The sequence below is a fragment of the Monodelphis domestica genome, chromosome 8, assembly GCF_027887165.1.
Source record: "Monodelphis domestica isolate mMonDom1 chromosome 8, mMonDom1.pri, whole genome shotgun sequence".
In the NCBI taxonomy this organism is placed as follows: Eukaryota; Metazoa; Chordata; class Mammalia; order Didelphimorphia; family Didelphidae; genus Monodelphis; species Monodelphis domestica.
Genome location: NC_077234.1, coordinates 97604374 through 97618634, shown reverse-complemented (window position 1 = coordinate 97618634; position 14261 = coordinate 97604374). Strand labels below are relative to the sequence as shown.

Here is a 14261-nt window from a genome sequence, read left to right as displayed (position 1 = left end):
GAGGTTGTACAGTCACCATAAACACCCAGCAGGCCTTGCATGAAGAGCATAATGCAGCTGAAAAACATAATGCCAGCCTATAGTTTAAAGCCCAGCAACTGAGATAGCCCTCAGACCAATGGGAAGGCGGTATCATAGTCATGTGACAAATTCGAACCCACCCCCCCTTTTTTTTAAAGGATTCTTTAGCCCCACCTCCTTATGCGCCATCTCGCGAGAGCTACGATTCTCCCACTCGCGAGAGCGGAATGAGCGACAGATTTGGGGCGGGGTGGAAGGGACGGTAGGCGGTGCTGAGCGCCGGAGCTGCTACGGCGGAAGCCGGTACGCGGCTCGGGGGCGGGCCGCGGGGGCAGGGAGGGAGGGGGGGAGGGAAAGAAGGTGGGCGGGTGGGGGTGCTCCGCGGGAGCCGTTGGTCTTCGTCGGGCCGGTGTCATGTCTGGGAGCAGCGGAGGCTGCCGCGGCCCCGAGGTAAGCACAGCGCTGGACCCCCTGTTTTAGGTACTGTGGGGCCGGGGCGGGGCAGGGGGAGGTGAGGTATGAGGGAGGGGGAAGGGTGAGGAGGATGGAGAGGGAGGGGATTTTGCCCGTCCCCCTTCTGTCTTCTTCCCTCCCATCCCCCTCCCTGCCTTGGACTTGAGTCCAGCCCCTCTTCCCCCCGCGCGTCCGGGGTCAGTCCCGCAGTAGCTTGGAACGTCAGCGGAGGCTGCCGCTGCCGCAGTCTCTTCCTGAGCGTCTCCTCGGGCTGCCTGCCGCAGGAGGGAGGGGGGTAAGAGCTGCAGACTGGGAGGGGGCTGGGGCCAAGGCTGCTCTCGGAAGAGGGGGTGGGGGTGACTTGACACAGCTGGAGGAAATCCCTTCTATCTTTCCTCCTCCTCTCTGTCCCCGCACCTCCCCCCTTCCCCCCACACACTCCCCACCCAAGGGGCCGAGCACTAAGAACCTGGGGTTATTTTGTCTGGGATTCGTGCTTTCAGGCTCTTCTTACCCCCACCCTCGGGGACCTGATTCGAACCCTGTTGTTGCAGACTCCTCCTGCCTGAAGGAACCAAGCAAGCCTCTGCGGATACCGCCGCAGAGCGTGGGTACCTTCCCGTTTTCTCCCCAATGAGCATCCTTCTGTGGCTGAGCCCAGTGCCACTCAGCGCTAAGTAAAAAGGGGGCAGGGTTCATGATAGCTCTTGAAGGGACCTATTCTCAGGTTGCTGTCAGTGGTTTATCTGTAGAGTGCTCCTACTGGCCACAAAGCACACACTTTAACCTGGTTTTTCCTGTCGAGCATTCTGACTCACTTGTATGAACGCCATCTTCTCCCGTATTCCAGTAATGCTAGTCATCGAAGCTATTATATCCTTCAGATCATCAGAGGCAAGTGTGGTAAAAAGAAGGAAAATTGAGTTTGAAATTAGAGGACCTGGATTCAAAGCCTGGCCCTGACACTTATCTATATGCTCTTGGGTATATCACTTAACCTCACCAGGCTTCAGTTTCCCTACTACAGAATGAGTAGAGTTTGACTAAGTGGCCCTTGAGGGCCCTTCCAGCTCAAAATCTGTGGGTCTAATATGATCCTTTAAATATTAAGGAGTGAGGTAGTTTGATTATAGTGGGAGGGAGATGTTGTATCTGAAGTTGGTTGAGACTTGGGTTGGAAAGCCTATATAAGTTGTATGACCATGGACAAGTCATTTTCAGTCTTGGCTTACTGTTCTGTGAAATGTACCTTCTCAGGGTTATTACTGTATTCAAATGAGGCTGTGTAAGAAGATACTATACACATTACTTGTTATTTAATGGTAAAGTATCCTCTAAAGCTCATTAAAATAATAAATAGCAATATTGGCAGGAAATCCTGGGTTGAAAAACTATGGAAGTGTCATCTGTCTCAGTACAATTTAGAACGCTTAAATTCTGTTTTCAGCTTTGCAGTATGTTCAGACTTGGACACATTTCTTAACAGTTTTATTCAGTTAGTGTCTTTAACTCTGTAGTGGAGGTGATCTACTTTGCTAAGATTATTGTGTTGATACTGATTTTGGGGTCTTTTGAAAGTGCTCTATAAAAAACACAAAGTTCTATTAAAAATAAGATTTTAAAATATATTTTTATACTAGAATTTTAAAGGTTAATTCAATTTGGGTACTATCTCTTAAATACTTGTTGCTTGTAGAGTAATAATAGTGCAATTTGAACACCAACCAAATGAGAAGCCTTATTTCTTATTTGTTGATGTTCTTTAATACTACTTCTTTTACCTGTGTCATAGAGCTGTTGTAAGGCTCAAATGAGATGATGTTTGTAAAGTGCTTTCAAAGACTATATAAATGTCAAATCATCATTACTATTACTTTAATTCAGGGGTTCTTAACATTTTTGTGTTGGACTGGATCTAGTAGACATCTTTTGTCAATTAATAAATATTTAGTACCAGCTATGTGCTAGGTACTATGATAAGTGTGATAGATACAAAAAAAGGCAAAAATAGTCATTTCCCTCAAGGAGCTTACAATCTAATGGAGAAGACAACATGTTGCAAATAAACATATAAGCTGGTTGGTTGTCATCCTTAGTCCTGGAAGAGGGCCAAAATGACATCACTGGTGATGTTTTTTGTCTCAGGAATAAATTGGATTTAAGTAAGATGGAGTTACACAAAGTGGTTGGCCTCATTCTCTCTTTCAGAGTCATCAAGATCCAGTGGCAAGGCAAAAGTCAAGACATTGGTAATGCAGTGGGTGATGTGGCTTCTTAGATGTCTAAATGAGCTCTAAGTGCTTCAGGTACCCAAGAAGCCCAGGTATCCATGTGCAGCAGTCATACCCCAGCAAATCTCAGCAGACAGGCTAAACCAGGTTGAAGGTAACTGATAGGTCTCAAACCTGACAGTGAGTTAAGGGGATGTATATCCCAGGCATTTGAAGACATTTGAAGACTCTCTGCTGAAGGGGCAGATGGCAGGAGCATGAGAGCAACTAATTGACTCAGTGGATAGAGTACTAGACTTAAATTCAGAAAGACTCATCTTTATGAATTCAAATCTGACTTGAGATACTAGCTGTGTGACTCTGGACAAGTCACTTAACTCTGTTTACCTCAGTTTCTTCATCTGAAAATAAGCTGGAGAAGGAAATGGCAAGCCACTTTAGTATCTTTGCCAAAAAAAAAACAAAAACAAAAAAACCCAAATAGGAGTCATGATGAGTCAGATATGACTGAAAAACAATGTGACTCTAGGCAAATCCCTCGACTTTTCTGTGCCTGAATTTTCATCTACAATGAGAGTAATAATAGCACCTCTCTCAGGATTGTTGAGGTGATCAAATGAGATAATAGTTGTAAAATCTTTGCAAATCTTAACAATGTAATCTTAACAAGATAAATAGTAACTAATAGATAGAAGGCTCTAGAATTAAGGTGGGATGGGAAGGATCCTAGCAAGAGATGGGATTTTAATTGGGAAAAGGAAATGAATGAGAGCTCAATAGGTGAGAATGGAGAAGGAAGAACATTTCAGGCATGGAGAAAATGCCTAGAGTACCCTTTCCCATTTCTCTAGGTTCTAAATAGGTGTCATCCTTTATTCTTCCCTTAAAAACAAAACAAAAAAGACCCTTACCTTCTGTCTTAGAATCAATACTAAGCATCATTAGTTCAAAGGCAGAAGAGCAGTAAGGACTAGGCAATTGGGATTAAGTGGTTTGCCCAGGGTAACACAGAAAGTGTCTAAGGTCAGATTTGAAACCACCTCTTTTCACTAGGCTCTCTATCTGAGAAACCTAGCTTCCCCTTACTGTTCACTTTCTCTCACTTTCCCTTCCCTAACATTCAATTATTTACCAAATTCTGATCTTTCTACCTTTGGTTCTACCTTCATTCCTTTTTCATCCTCCTACTTCAGGCTCACATCATCTCGTGCCTAGATTGTTCTAATAGCCTGTTAATTAGTTTCCTTGACCTAAGTCTTTCCCTCCTTCAGTCTGTCCTGATGTCAGATTGATCTTCCTTAAGCACAGATCTGATCAGGTAACCAGTCTCTTCAGTAAAGTCCAATGACTCCTTGTCACCTTTGGGATCAGATGTAAAGGACTCTATTTTGCTTTTTAGAGTCCTTTCTCACTTCTCTCTTTGTAATCTGTGTTTAAATGACAGGGACCTTCCAATTCTTCAAAAATGACACACCATCTCTCTAGAATGCAGGTATTTTTAGGGGTTTTTCCCCCTGCCTAGAATTCTTTCTCTCCTCACTTTTGCCTTTGATTCCCCAGCTTTCTTCAAGTCTCAGGTAAAATCTTTTGTAAAAAGCCTTTCCCCTTCCCTGGTCCTCCTTAATTTTAGTATTTTCTCTGAGATGATCTCCAATTTATCCTGTAATATCTTGTTTGTACATATAATTTTTGTTTCTCCTTCATTAGATTGCGAGCTCCTTGAGAGCAGGGACTTTTAGCTTTTTTTTTTTTTAATATCCTCAGTGATTAATGGTGCCTGGCACATAGGGGGCACTTAATAAATGCATGTTGATTTGTCATGGCAATTTTTAATGATCTTGTCTGTTAAGGTATCTTTGGACCCCTTCTCAAAATATTGTTTTTAAAATGAGTAAAATAAATAAATAGGATAATAGATACCTGTGTCATTGAAATTCAGTTATCAAAATACAATATTATAAACCAAGTTTATGGATCCCAGAAGAACCCCTGCTTTAATCAGATAAAGCAATTTACTAGCTGTGTAAATTTGGCTTTGTTACTTAACTGCCAGGGCTTTCTTATTTCTCCTATGAATATTCATTTGACCCTTAATCCCTTTTCTCTATAGTTTTATCTCTTATTTTTTTCAAAGACAAACTTAGTAAAAAGCTACCTGTACTGTGTGGTGTGGCTTTTGAAACCATCAATCTACTGAAACTTTTTTAACTCCCAGGCTATCTTCTTGACAACTGCTACACTAAGAGAATACCTTGGAGGATTTAGCCATTTTACTTTTTGAACTCCATCACTACTTCTTCTCTCCTCATCCTGATTTGGGAGTGCCTTATGTACCTACATCTAGGTAGTGTATTAGGAAGGTTTTGGGGATGGGATAAGATGTATTGAGTTGGACCAGTAACAAGATGTTACCCTGTGGGTTGAAAGCCTACAGTTAACTCTCACCAGGGCAAACCTGGTCTGAGATTAACACACAGACCACTAAGTAACTGGGAAAGTATTTTAATTAAATAGGGAAAGATTGAAAGGAACATAGGGTAACATTGATACTAATTTTCTCTAAAGTCCCAAGAATGGAAATGTTTCCTTGAGGAGAGTCTTCATGGAGTTCTTGGTCTACTCTGATCCTAACCTCAATTACCTAAAATTCCTAGTCCCTGCTCTAGCTGATTCTGAACTACCCCTCTCCCCCTCCCCTTGGTTAGTATAAAAGGGTAATGGTCTGTGGTAAGCTTATCAGGACCCAGGGAAAGATCCCAAGTCCAGATGGACTCAGATCTCACATTCACTAACAGCTGCACTTGACTGGATGTTGAGTCAGGCTAGCTTCAGTTCAAGGATCTTCTCAGGAACCACAAGTCTTAACAGCAATGGACAGGTAAAGGTAATTCACCAGGTAGCTTGGCAGCAAAACCTCCCAGATGCTTGCAATCAGCAAACCCCCAGAGAGACTGCTTCTCAGTTTTTCAGCTTAACCCTCTTTTCAACATTCCAGAATTCTTTCCCTGTGATTCTCATGCCTATTCAACTTGTGCAAAATGAAATTTCTTATCTTATTATCCTTTATCTATTCCAGACTTCCCTAATTTTGTTGAAAGTATTAGTATCCTTCGAGTAGGGATCATTGCTTTTTGACTGGATTATTTCAGTAGCTACTGTGTAATACTACCTTTCCTCTTTCCATTTATTTAAAATTATATCCTTTCACACCCTCTGTTCTGACCACTCCCTATTTGTTCTCTGAATTTTGCATTTCATTTATTGCCTTTCTACCTTTGGAGAGTCAGCTTCCATTTCTGAGAATCCTCCATTTTCTTCAAGGCTTTGATCAGGTGCTTCTAACTTTGAAAAACTTTTCCTTTTGCACCCCTACTTGATAGTGCTCCCCCCAAATTTGTTTATTTAAGAGAAACCCTAGGATTTGGAGGTGGAAAAAGCCTTCACAGTGAACTAGGTGAGAAGTAAAGAGTTCCTAGCCCTGGAATGAAGAGGAGAAGAAAAAAGAAGAAAACAACTAGTGAGAGATGCTGTGGAGGAAAAAGTGACAGGGTAGAGCAATTGAGGGAAATGCTGAGTTTAGGAAAGGAACCTGGGAAACTGGCAGGGTAATAGTGCCTTCAGCAAATGGGATAATTTAAGAGGAATGAGTTCAGTTTTGGACATGCTAAGATTTCCCTAGGATATCCAGTTTGAAATTTCCAGTGATAATGGATGATGTGGGATTGAAGTTCAGTAGAGATTCTGGATGACTGTATTGATCTGCGAGTCATCTGCAGAGAGATGATAGAGATAAACTTATGGAAACTCATCCCAAGCGAATAACTGTAGAGGGAAAAGAAAAGATGACCTAGGACAGCACCTTTGGGAGCACCTGCAGCTAAGGGGTGTGACATTAGATGATGAGCCAGCAAAGGAGATTGAGAAAAGTATATTTTAAGAAATCTTAAATTTAATGATTTTTACATATACACAAGAGAAGCTTCAGCAGAATTACCTTTAAGACAATATTTTACTTAACTGAATTAAATACTTTAAAAAATGCTAAGCAAACATTTTGAGACCATGTTTTCTACACATTTTATTCAATTCTATGACTGTAATGACGTGGTCTCTTGTAGACTATCATAGAATTTTAGTTAGAGGTTGAAGTGATGTTAGAAGTAAGTCATCTAGGAACACCGAGGTAGCATAGTGGCTACAGCATCAGGCCTGGAGTTGGGAGGACCTGGATTCAAATTTGTCCTTAGATACTTCCTAGCTATGTGACTCTGGGCAAATCACTTAACTCTCGGTTGCCTAACCCTTGCTGCTTTTCTGTCTTAGAATTGATATTGTGACAGAAGGTAAGAGTTTAAAAAATAATCTAGTCCAATCTTCTTTTAAAAATTAAAGAATTAAAAAAAATAAAAATTAAAGAATCAAGGGGCCAAAGACATGGTGACTAAGCAAATCTTTATATTTGTCTTCAAAAGCAAAAACATGTAATTAAACAGCATGGCAAAATTAGTGAAAAGAATACTTTTCCAGGACATATAGTATGCATGGCATAGTTTACCACAAATAACTACATTGCTTACTCTACACTGGAACTCTGCTTCTTCTTATGCTTGCTCCCCTTCAGAGTTGTTGATGTCTTCTGGTGAAATTATTTGGTGACCTGTTTTCTCTGCTGAGCTGGATCGACATCTCCTTATTCCAACTCCAAACCTACTACTCTGCACTGTTGCCTGGTTTGTGAAAGCCTGCATGTTCCCTTATCATATTTTCATTGATGATAATAATCTTAATCCCTTTTATTAAATGTATTCTCAAAAAGAATAACAAAGATGAGAATGTCCATTTTAAATTCTCTTTGATAGGAAGCTCATCTTCTTTAAAAATTGTATTTAGAATATTTTTCCATGGTTACATGATTCATGATCCTCCCTCCCCACTCTCTCCTCCCCTCTCCCAAAGCTGATAAGTAGTTCTGATGGGTTATATATGTATCATTGTTCAAAACCAATTTCTATGTTATTCATATTTGCAGTAGAGTGATCCTTTAACATCAAAACTCTAATCACATCCCTATTGCCCTATGTGATTGATCATATATTTTACTAATGCATTTCTGGTATAGTATTTTTTCTCTCAAGTTCCTCTGGATTGTCCTGGGTCATTGCATTGCTGCTAGTAGAAAAGTCTATTACATCTGATTGTACCATAATGTATCAGTCACTGTGTACAATGTTCTGGTTCTGCTCCTTTTGCTCCGCATCAATTCCTGGAGGTAGTTCCAGTTCACATGAAATTCCTCCATTTCTTTATTTCTTACAGCACAATAATATTCTATCACCATCAGAAACCACAATTTGTTCAGCCATTCCCCAATCCATGGACACCCCTCATTTTCCAATTTTTTGCCATCTCAAAGAATGAGGCTATAAATATTTTTTTACAGGTCTTTTTCCTTATCTCTTTAAGCCCAGCAGTGTTTGCGCATAATTCCAAATTGCCCTCCAGAATGGGTGGATCAGTTCACTACTCCACCAGCAGTGTATTAGTGTCCCAATTTTACCACAACCCCTCCAACATATATTACTTTCTTTTGCTGTCATATTGGCCAATCTGCTAGGTGTGAGGTGGTACCTCAGAGTTGTTCTAGTTTGCATAGAAAGGTTATCTTTAAAAAATCATTTTTCTTCCACTGATTTTGTATGACTGGCAATCATAGAATACCACATTATTCATAGAATTAAAGTTTAAATTGCCTAAAAGGCAATGGGGAAAATTTTTTTTAGGGAATGAATAGGCTGTAACCCAAAAGGATCTGATCAGAAACGTATGAGTTACTGGAAAAAGAGGTGGGCTCATCATATAGTGAGAATGAATAATAATTGTGGAGCCATTGCCATTCTTCATTGGTATCCATGAAAATTCAGGGTCATTGGGTCATAGAACATATCCTCCATCTAGTTGCACCCCTTCTGTGGAATATGTATAGGTTATCATGAACAGAGTGGAAAAGTATGGTTGGTTTGTGGTTTGAAACTCAAAGAGAACTATTCCCCAAACCATATATTGACTTAGAAAACTTAACCTTGTTTTACTTTATTTTCATTTTATAAAACCTTTTCAAGTTACATTTTAATCTTGTTCTGCCACAATTGGGAGGCCATTTGACACCTTCTCATGGAAGAAAATAATCATGACTTATAGGCATGGGTTATCTCTAAGTCTTTGACTTTAATTTTTATTCCTGAACCAACTTTTGAAAGAAACAAAAATTTTAAACACTTTTACATATATAGCGGATGGCATATCATTTATGATTGATTTAATATGAATATATTTATCGTATTTTCCATTAAAAGTTTATATTCAGATTCTTGGGCAGCAATTTAACCCCAACAAAGATGATCTTTGTATCAGAAAACCAAATTTGATTTACCTCATTTCCATTTATAGCACTTTCTTCAGTGTTTTACATGATGTAAATGTGAAGTTTTCCTGTATTTTACCTTTTTTAAAAAATACCCCAACAACATAGGAACTCTACTTTTACTTTACCAAGGCCTTATTGGTGTCCATTTTGTGATTATAGCAAGATTGAGAATCACAAATCACCATTACCACAACTAACATTTTATATAGCAATATTTATGTGCTGAGCACTATGTTAAGTGCTTCACAATTAACTCATTTGATTCTCTCAACAATGCTGGGAGACAGGTGCAATTATTGCCTTCATTTTACAGATGAGGAAACTGGGGCAAATAGAGGTTAACTGACTTGGCCAGAGTCACATAGCTGATAAGTGTCTGAAGCTGAATTTGAAATTAGGTCTTCCTTATTCTAAGCCTGGCAATCTTATCTACTATATCACGCTAACATACAACACTTTCTGTAGTTAAATCCTTTTTTTGTTTCAAGCAAGTGACTTGCATTTCAACTGTTAGCACATAATTCAAAAGCCTGGAGTCTGGGACAATGCTGGTCTGAGAGTAGCAGAAGAAATATATTTTAAGGATTTATGAACAGATTGGATACATAGGAAACAACAAAGAACTCTCAGGGAGAAACAGGAGGGAGCATGTACCAGAGGTTCAAATGACACCAGCTCATTGATTACTATCTCCCTTGAAACACTGATGGAGACAGTACAAAACTCAGAAATGACCAGACAAGCTTACAGCCTAGCCCTTTCAGCCATAATTGAGGGAGGGGAATTCATTGTAGAAAAGAGGTTCACTACATTAATAGCAGCTACTGATTAATTGCTGTTAATAAGCAGATAAGCAAAAGGGCCCTAGAAATGACAGCACCTCTTAGATCACGGATCCCATTTTTGTTCCAACCCTCATAGTAATTGTCTGGGGAAGCAACCCCTAAGGAGAAGGGGCTGGCCATTCCCAACAATTGCCATCCAATTCTACCACCTCTTTCTCCCCTTCTCCATATTCATACACATACAGGGCTGGTAAAAGCTAGCTTAGCTGAAGCAGTAAGGCATCTTCTAAGGGAGATGCAGTAGGCAGCATGTGCTAGGTAAGCCAAACTACTCCTGTCACCTTGACCAACATTTCTTCCCAGACTGAAGGATAACCCAGGATGCTGGACTTAGGATCTTAAGGAATAGTAGTAGTTCTAACCCAGTGCTTGCCACTATTGTCTTGGGAAGCAGCCCTTGTGTAGTTGCAGTTGTAAATGCAACAACGCGGACATTTGCTTTTGCACATGTTACAGCCACAGCTACTGAAGACCCTTGAGTCCTCTTTACCACCAAAGTCCTTACCTGTCTCCCTCCCTCTGTTCCTTTCCTTTTTTCCTTCCTTAATGATCTTAGCTTACCTGTGACTTGTATAGAATAGGTAGAATTATCATTTGATAAAAGAGAACCTCCATAAAATCTTATCTTTAGTGCTTTAGCTTGACTTGGAGTTGATCTTGGGTTCACCATGCCAGGCTAGAAGGGTTTCAGATTTGGTCTTGGCAACAAAATCTTATCAAGCAGAGGTTTATCATTAGTAGGCTGACCATTTGGTGTTAAAATTATTTATTTTTTGATGGTTCCTTTAATTTTTTCCTTTTTATTATAAATTTGACATGTAAACACGAACATTTCCTCATACAAAGCACAGAAAAAGAGTACTGATTCTCCATTGTGTACAAGGTTTTTGTTTTTTTTGAGATATACTTTTACATGATAGTTCCATTATTGCCCTACTTATCTATGCTTCCTTCTATACTGTGTTTTGGTCTATTCTGTTTAATTTTTAAACAATTCATCGACTTAGTTTTAAATGCCATTATTGTTACTTCAATTTCCTACCATAAAAATCTTCCCTTGTTATAATATAGTCACAAAAAAGGACATTTATATATTTATTATATTTGATGATATAATTCTCGTTCTGTACCTCTCTAGCCCATTTTTTTCTCTATCAAGAGGTGGAAAACATGAATCATAATTAGTTATTGTATTGATTATATCTTTTAAATCTTTCATAGTTCTTTTCCTTTACAACGTTATAGTTGTAGAGATTTTTTTCTTTTTAGGTTCATTTCATTCTGTATTAGTTCATTTAAGTTCTCCCAGGTTTCTATGAAACCATCCACCTTTCTGTTTCTTATTGGTGATGTGTTTTTGGCTATGGCAACTCAAGAAACAAAGATACTAACAAAATGGACTTTGGTCACAGATGGTATACTTTTCTAGTGGTAGAGTAGAGGAAAAGGAAGCAAAGAGTTTTAAGAATTTGTTTAGACAGTCTATAAATATTGATTTAGTTGTTGGCACTATAAATGAGGTCCTTGTCCACAAATATTGGAGAAATTTAAGTGTAGAAACCTTGCTGTTCTTTCCACAAACAAAACTGGAAAACATGGAACGTATAGGTAAATAGAAGACTAGCTACAGGTTCTCTTAGAGAGGGCAGAAAAGGAGTAAATAATTAATTTTATCATGCATTAAGAAATAGTGTTTTGGGGGCAGCTAAGGTAGCTCAGTAGATTGAAAGCCAGGCCTTGAGAAGGGAGGTCCTGGATTCAAAGCTGGTCTGAGACCCTTCCTAGCTGTGTGACCCTGAGCAAGTCACTTAATCCCCATTACCTAGCCCTCACTGCTCTTCTGCCTTAGAACCAATAAACAGTATCGATTCTAAGATGGAAGGTAAGGGTTTAAAAAAAGAAGAAAATATTCTTTCATTGGATGGTTAATAATCTAATTTTGTAGTGATCACAGTAAATTTTCATATGTACTTGTAGATTAAACACCAGCTTCTGTGGCAGCTGAATCATAGGATTGTAATATCAAGATACAGAGCTGAAGGTGGATTTCAGAGGCCATGGTCATCTCCCTCATATTAGAGATAAGAAAACTGAGATCCAAGGAAATTAAGTGACTTGGCCAGGATTACATAAGGAGTAAGCATCAGTGGTAGATTTGGCCCCAGGTTGTATTACTAGTCAGTGTTTTTTTCTATTCTACCATGCTGCTATTTAAGAAATTCCAGGAACTCCTCCAAATTAAATCAAGATATACTTAGATACTTCTTTACTTCCATTTGAAGGTTGAGAATAGAGGTGGACAATTAAAAATATAGATCCAGGAATAAGGAAAGAGAGAGGTCAAGACTTGTAGAATATACAGGAGCTTTTTGCCTATTCATCATGAGTGTTTTCTTCAAGAAAAGATGGAGAAGGTGCTGATCAGGGTGAGTGCAAATACAAACACAAAAGATCATATTTTAACTGGCAAAAAATGACTTATTATTGATGTAGGAGTCATTCCTTAGTCAGCTGTCTGTATAACTTGTTAGAGCAAAGATCAAAGCTAATAAGCTAGGGGAAAAAATGAAAAGAAAAAAAAATCATCTATACTTTTATATTTAAACAATGCAGACAGAAAGGCTGGGAGGGAATGAAAGTATACAAATTATTATAATTATATGCATAACTTTAGCTGATATAAATCCACATCATAATTAACAAAGGGTTTAGTATGTGCTAGGCTCTGTGCCAAGCACTAGGAATACAAAGAATGGGAAAAAACAAGTTCTACCCACAAAGAGCTTGCATTCTAGTGGTTGTGACCCCAAAAGTGCTTTAACAAACACTTGACCTACTTGCCAAATAGAGAGATGACAGTTAAAGGCAACATAGATTTTGGGTATAATTCCATTTTCAGAATGTAACAGAGATGAGTGATGGAAGCTTGTGAAAAGTTGCTTTATAAAACAGAAGCAGTAAAAGGTAGTGGAGTTGTCAGAAAAACAGGCAGAAAACCAGGAGAAAGGAATATCTCAACCCCCCCCCCCCCCCCCCCCCGCTAACAGAATCAGATACAGCAGATACATTGAGAAGGACCTGATTTTTGAAAAGTCCCTGAGTTATTAGAGGTAATTTAAATTTATAACTTTTCATGCTATGGGGGTTGGGAGGTGGGGGGAGTTGGTAGGGGAAGAGAGGATGGTAGGATGTGATGTGTGTGTGTGTGTGTGTGTGTGTGTGTGTGTGTGTAATAATTGAGATTTCACTTTGCAATTTGGGAATTACTTATGAAAGAAGAAATAAATGATGTTATCAAGGACATAAATGAAGGAAAAGAGATGTTATGGTCATTGAGGGAGTCATTGATATAGCTTGTGTGTACTCCATTGGTATTTTAACTATGTCCAAAATGGGAAGAAAGCCTATGAACCTTTTGGGTTGACTCCTTTTGATGAATTTATGGGAGGACATGTATGAGTCACATAAGATGGATAGACGTGTGTAGGTAGCAATCTACTTCATTGGAGGGATTACCTGTGTTGATGAAATAACATCTTTTTTGAATTTTTGAGTGACAAGTTAAAATTGAGAAATGTAATTTTCTTTGTCTAGGGCTACATTGAATCTTGGTCTCTACTCTTGGTTCTGCTTTTATCCACTGTATCTTTTTAATTGAAACATGAGCTTATAGTTGGAGAAGGTAGGTTGGCAGTTGATCTTCTTTCAGTCATTCAACTCCCCTGGCATAGAAGTGGTGGTAACAGATTTTGTAAATGAGCTGAGGTTTAGGTTTTAGTTTTATTTGAGGGACAGAGATGAGACAACATGGTCTAGGATCCCATAACCCTGATGGAAGAAGTTTAGATTTATAGCCCTTTATAGGTAGTAGCAAGTTATTCTTCAGAGGAAGATGTGTTGTTTGTGACATGTCAAATATTGACTTTTTTATTCATGATATCTATAACTTGGTGCTTATATTTCTGCAGATTTTATATAGCTTGAAGGCCAGTGTTTTAAAAAAAGCTGTTTTAAGGTTACCTCTAGGGAACAACAGAAATGGAAATATACAATTTGGATAATTTGAATGAATTTTCTTTAATTAAAAACACATTATGCTCCTCATGTGTATATAAGAAGCACAAAAAACATAAGATTGTTTTCTCATGATTCTAAATTGTTTTCCATAACAGCTGAACTTCTTCACAGTTCCACTAGAAATGAATACATTGGTATTTCTATCTTCCTTAACTTATTTTTCTGGGTGCTATTTGTTTTTCTAGGAAAGACTTTCTTCAGTATATTGCT

The 14261-nt window shown here is 38.8% G+C and overlaps 1 protein-coding gene across 14 annotated transcripts in view; it reads left to right on the top strand.

Annotated features, from left to right (window-relative positions):
• Positions 1-268: 268 nt before the first annotated feature.
• AKAP11 (A-kinase anchoring protein 11) overlaps positions 269-14261 on the top strand; it is a 59203-nt gene continuing 45210 nt past the window's right edge. For 2 of the 14 annotated variants that reach the window (XM_007501534.3, XM_007501530.3), the window contains exons 1-2: positions 269-471; positions 7327-7435. The gene's annotated coding sequence lies outside the window, so the exon portion shown is untranslated. Of the gene's footprint in view, positions 502-539; positions 770-888; positions 1082-2130; positions 2860-7326; positions 7436-14261 lie in introns of those variants that run through there. The other 12 variants (XM_056807449.1, XM_007501533.3, XM_056807453.1 and 9 more) reach the window with 10 other exon arrangements.